Below are 6,693 nucleotides of genomic sequence, written 5' to 3'. Positions count from 1 at the left end.
GTTTTATTCGATCGGTAGTAACTTTTGCAAAAATGCATGGATTTGATTGATTTTTTTTCCTCTCTTTCTAGGCTACGGAGAAATGGATTAAGCTTGTAGCCAAAACCAAATCCTTGAAAATTCTCTAATCAATGATTAATAAATTAAAAATTAAAATTTTGGTTTTGAGAAATTTATTCCACATTGCATTGAGTGAAAGGTATTCACATGTATATATGTAGGGATGTATGTTAGTGTCATCATGCTAAAATTAGTTTTTGTGAGATATGAATTTTTAAATACTGTAAGGTGTTTTTCGATTTTGGTTTTCTCCGGACCGTTTTTAATCGGCATTTCACTTTCTTTTTATGGTTCGAAATTTTTGGAATTTCTTGCCTGCTATCCCGATGTTTGCGGGATTTGTATTCTCTTACGAAATGGAGCCATGCGAGATAATGGAGAGAAATGCCTTTTTAGTGCAAAAAATGGCAACATTTGCATTAACTTTTTAGCAAATATGAATATGTTTGGATGCCTTTGTTTTTATTTTATTTTTAATATAAAAATGAATAAAAAGTCTCATTGACTTGCTAGACTTTTTATTTTAACATAAATGCAAATGTATTAAAGCTTACTACTATCCACTTATTCTGCTTGAATTGTACGTGACTAAAAAGTATTTGAACTTTTTCTACCACAAAATACATTTGTTTCCTTTTTAAGTATTTTTTGTTGTTTGAAGCTTTTTTCGACATACCTTTAAGTACACAAAGATATATACAAAGCCAAAGCATTATTAAAATCGTATAAATTTAACTACTGATTTTTGTTTCGCTACTAAAAAAATTCTTTTTTGATAAAAACTTGAAAAAATGTAGAAATAAAATCCATTTATATCTTATCTAGTATATGGCAGAAGAGCTTCTTGAACAATTCGGATGAAATTTTTTCTAATTAAGTTATTGCAAAATAATCAATATCTAAATCTTGGAACGAGTCCCGACGCTTGTGAAAATTTACTTTGAAAAAATAAACCTGTTCGCGAAGTTCATAAAGCGAAGTGATGAAGAAGACGCCGAAACGTCGATTCGTCGTCGTTCTCAACATGTTGACCCTTGAAATTCGACTACGTGGAAAATTGTACGTAAGTATCTTGGCAGGTCGCGCAAGAATTGAAGAAAAATTACCATCGTTTGCGTCGTATTTTTGCTGACTAATCTCAATTGGATTTATTATTCAGATTTATTGGAAAAAGTAGTCAAAAATTTGATTGATAAAATTTACCATGTAACTCGTAAACTCGAAATCTGACTTGTAAAAGGTGCTTTGCTGACTTCCAATGATGACCAGATCCGCAGATGGAAGGAACACTCTGAAGCAACTAGCAACATTGCTCTTAGTATGATAGTATAGCTAACTTTGAACTGGGCAGAACAACGACCAGCAATAAAATAACAACATCCTGCCCCAGCCTAGAGGAGATTAAGGATGCAATTATGAAGCTGAAGTCAATAGAGCTGCGGGCGAAGATGGCATACAGTCTGCACTAATGACTGCCGATCCACAAATATCAACGGAAATTCTTTATTACCACATCACCACCGTCTGGAGCAATGAAAATCTGCCTTCGTCCTGGACAAAAGGCATCATCGTGCAGCTGCTCAAGAAAGGCGACCTGCGTCACTGCAGCAACTGGCGCGGAATAAGCCTACTTAACACCATCTACAAAACTGTAGCCGCGATCATACAAAGCAGGCTAAAAGATATCGAACGTTCCTTAAGAGATGAATAAGCTGGTTTTCGTCCTCAGCGAAGCTATGTTGACCAAGCCAACACACTTCGGATTATAGTAGAACGATTAGTTGAGTGGCCCTCCCCGCTCCACATGCTGTTCGTAGGCTTTATGAAGGCATTGGACAGTATCAAACGAGAGCAAAATGACTGCATTGAGTAGAAAGAGAGTTCCCGGCCTCATCAAAGTCCTCTATGAGAACTCCGAACTGGCAGTGCTTCACAAAAGCGATATCAGCGATCCATTCACTATCAACGCAGGCGTAAAGCAATGTTGTCCCCTGTCGCTCCTTCTCCTCGCCTTTGTCCTTGATGAAGTCATGAGTCAACTGACCTTGCACAGAAAAGACATCATATGGAGTTTCACCAAACATCTTGAGATCCTGGACTTCGTCTATAACATTTGTCTCCTCCCTCACAGGCTCTTTGAAATGCAAGCGAAGACGAACAATCTAGTCACACTGGCACGCACTGTCGAACTGGTGGTCAACATCACTAAGACCAAGGCTAGGTGCACTAGACTACTACAGAGGCTACAATCCTTCATCAACAAATACCTCCGCATCATATGCAGAATATTCTGGTCAAACACCATCAGTAACGACGCACTGTCGAGATTAACGAACGAGGAACACATCCTTAGGAAAATTAAACACAAAAAGTGCCGATGGATAGGTTACACATTGAGAAAACCACCAGATGGCATCACAAGAATGACACTGGACTGGAACCCGCAAAGGAACAGAAGTCGCGGTCGACTAAAAACACTTGGAGAAGGTCGGTGCTGCGCGAATTAGCAGATGCCGACATTGTTGTTGTAGCAGCATAAACATTCCCCGTGCATATACGAGGAATGCTGCTAAAGTGACAGTCTTTGGCCGGATATAAATCCGGGTCGTTCCGGTTACGTAGAACCGACTGTCGTGGGATGGGATGCCGACATCTTCTGGGACGGCGCAAACACAACAGCACAGAACCGTCTACGATGGAAGAGTCTTGGCGAGGCCCTATGCTCCCGAGGCCCTATGCTCCGGAATAAAAAATAAATGCCATGAATTTATGAACCAATTTATATTATAATAAAAAAAAAAGACTATCCAATAATATTTCTGCTTCGTGTCGTCGTTTTAAGTTCTCAAGCTCCTAAAAAACACCCGTTAGAACGAAGAGTGCTGAAATCTTTCTCTTAATAAAAACAGGTTCTAGTAAAACAATATTTATGATAAATTCAAACCAATTCATTTATCTTGAAAGTTACGACTATTTGGAAATCTCCCATTTCTGGCCAATTTCTTCACGCTATAAATTTTCCCAGAGCCTAATCCATCGCTTCCTTCTTTCAAACGTACTTTGGCCGAATTACTTTAAAAGTTCCAGTTCCTTCCAGTCTGACCCTATTCTCTCGGTTTTTATTGCAAAGTCAGTTCAGGATTTTCAGCTTCCTGAAGCGATCAGATCTATACTTTTCGGATAGAGACTGGTCGGCTGAATCAAGTAGTAGTCAGAAAGAGAACCTGGAGAATACAACGAGCGAAATTGAACATCCCAGTGAAGCGCTTTCAAAAGTTGTATCTTACAATATGTGGCCCGAGCATTGTCGTATAGAAAATATGGCTTTTTCATGTCGTTTTATTTGTTTGAAATGTTTGAGCTTCAATGCTTGACTCAATTGTATCCAGTATAGTTGATAACGTTTCTCAGTGATGGTTTTCTTAGGCTGTTGTAGATCAACTCCAACTCAGCGTCTTCAAATTTTACAGACCTCTCAAAAATTACTACAAATCTTTACTTCTAAAATGTTCAAATAACTAAAGTAGCCGATAATTGGTTCTATGGTACCAATACGATCCGGATTTTCAAGCGTGAGCGTGAGCTGCTAGAGGAGTACAGGGGCAGGAATGATGCTCGAAAATTCTATCAACAAGTCAAGCGTCTGACACAAGGTTTCAATACCGGAGCATCAGCCTGCAAAGATAAAAGCGGAAATCTGGTTATGGATACACAGTCCACACTGGGCAAATGGAGGGAACACTTCTGCAATTTACTTGCTGGCGATGACGCACACAATTCCGACCCAGTAGAAGATGACCCGATACCGCCAATCGACGATAATTTGGACGTTCCACCACCTAGTCATGCCGAACTCAGAGTTGCCATTCAGCGGCTCAAGAATAACAAAGCGGCTGGCGCTGACGGCTTGTCCGCTGAATTGTTCAAGACTGGTGGCGATGTGCTGATAGGGAGCATGCATCAGCTCATCTGCAAAATATGGCTAGCAGAAAGCATGCCCGACGATTGGAATCTCAGTGTCCTTTGTCCTGTACTGAAGAAGGGTGACCCGACGATCTGCACCAACTACCTGGGTATCAGTTTTCTAACCATCGCCTACAAGGTCCTGTCTAGCGTCCTATGTGGAAGACTTAAGCCGTTTGCCAACACACTGATCGGACCTTATTAGCGCGGGTTCAGCCGTGCTAAGTCCACCATCGACCAGTTTACGCCAAATCCTGGAAAAGACCCATGAAAAGCAAGTCGTTTTACAACGCGGAACACACGGCGTGTAGGAACGCACGTCCTTGCGGACAACTATACTTTCGAAGTTGTGCCAGAATTTATTTATCTTGGCACCGCCGTTAACAGCAACAACGATATCAGCCTGGAGATCAAACGGAGAATCACTCTTGCTAATAGGTGTTACTATGGGCTGAGTAAGCAATTGAGTAGTCGAGCCCTCTCTCGCATGACCAAACTGACACTTTACAAGACGCTCATCATACCCGTGTTGCTTTATGGCGCAGAGGCATGGGTAGTGTCACAAAGCGATGCAGCCGCTCTTGGGGTGTTCGAGAGAAAAGTTCTTCGTAAGATCTTCGGTCCTGTGCGCGTTGGCGAAGACTACCTTTCAAGAATGAACCACGAGCTGTATGATCTCTACGCCGACATTGACGTAGTTCAATGCATCGCCATCCAACGCCTGCGTTGGCTAGGGCATGTCGTGCGTATGGATGAAGAAGCTCCAGCAAAGAAGGTATTCGAGGGCGAAGTCCAAGGGAGCAGAAGAAGAGGAAGACCATTGCTCCGGTGGAGGAAACCCTATGCTCGCTTGGTATACATAATTGGAGAAAGCGCGCGAGCAGAGGCGCCTGGAGAGAGCTAGTGAGGTCGGCCGTAACTCGGTAACGGGTTGTTATGGCCACCTAAGTAAGTAAGTAAGGACTCTCACTTCCAAAGCATAACCCCAAAACTGTATGGATTATTTCTGTTATACTGTTACAGCAAGAAATCCAAATGGTTTACATGATAACCTTTCATTATAGGAGAAATATGTTCACTCTGAAGTGCATTTGAACAATTATTCGAAAAAATGTTATGACTACCATACGGCGCCTACAGATATAGAAATTGTATTTGGATTTTTTTTCATTTCTAAATTAATTAACATTTTATTCCGAATACTTAAGCGAAGCCTTTTATCCAAGTTCAAGTACTAAAACACCTTTCAGCATAATAAAATTCCATGTGCTCCTTTGGTAAACATTCATTTTTTTCAGTGTCCTTTTCGATTCAGTTCAATACCGAACCTTAGCAATGCAGCAAAGTAAAAGTGTCCTCCTTTGCAAATTGTTACAAAATTTAGTTAAGCTTTTATGTGTGTAAAGAAGAATGAATAATGGCTTCAGCTTCATGCTTAAACAAATAAGTGGGTGAATGGAAAAGAAGGAGAGTAGGAGGTGAGGCGCACAAGCGACTTGAATGCAGATGAAATACGATAACGAACTGTGAGATTTCTATTATATCAATTTGTATGTGTAAAACAACTTAAGTGCTAATGATGGTGGCGCCTGATTGTGATGATTTTGTCGCGGAGATGTAAATGGTGTGGAGTGATTTTAAACAGCTATAGAGTTAGTGGAATTTATATGGCTCGTAATTAACCCTCATCTCACCATCAACGGTAGAATTTACACCAGCGAAGTTAGTTGGCTGGCTGAGAAGCCAACAAAAAGCCGTAACGAAAACATGTAAATGAACTCACTGCCATTATTGACAACAAACGAAATTATGATAAGTACTAAAATATTTGTTGGGCTATTCTTTACCCATTGTAACCAGTGCTGGTGCGATTTGGTTTAGAAAATATGACGAAAATGAATGAAAAGGCGACGATGAGATGCCTACATCTTACAGAAGCACTCGATGTTTGGATGAGAGCACTTTTGAAGTAAGCAGCTACTAAGAAGAGAATCAGAAGGGAAACAGACAACCGGCTTGCCAAAATGACTTGTGAGGATGACGGTTCAGTCTTCGCTAACTTTTATGGGAATATGGAACTCTTTGAACATTTAATCGTCGAGAACGATGAAAAACCGTGCAGTATTTTGAGTTTTTGGCTTACGAAAAAAAAAAACTAAAATAAGCTTTAATCTGCGGTCTCGGTAGTCTAGCGTAAGTGCCGTCATACCAGAGGTTGTGGGTTCGAATCCCACGTAAAGCACGGTCCTCGCATTTTGCTAAATTTACCTACTTTCCCTGTTTCTGAAAACAAAAACAAAAAATCATTCCTCAAATCCAAAAACTTATCCTTTCCATTCCTACTCCCGCAAAATACTCAGCGCATTACTTGCATTGTGGCTGCTAAAACAAGCAAAAAACAAAGAAAAAGGACACAGTTACACATTGCATCAGTGGCGCCAGCAAGAGGAAGCGGCAGCCGCGGCAATAGCGCAGGCACACCAAATTTAGCAAAGTCCTCAACCATCTGTGCGATCCTTCTGCCAGAAAAATGTAAAACACAGATGGCGCATCAAGCAATAAGAAGGCTTTATCCCTAAGCAACGACAGGTGGACATTCCCACTACTTAGGATTGGTAGCGGCAGCCTAATCACTTGTCGACGCCCTATGCTCCTGGGAGGAGTGAACAA

Source organism: Anastrepha ludens, chromosome 5 (genome assembly GCF_028408465.1).
Source record: "Anastrepha ludens isolate Willacy chromosome 5, idAnaLude1.1, whole genome shotgun sequence".
Lineage (NCBI taxonomy): Eukaryota > Metazoa > Arthropoda > Insecta > Diptera > Tephritidae > Anastrepha > Anastrepha ludens.
Note: the sequence above shows the minus strand (reverse complement) of the source record.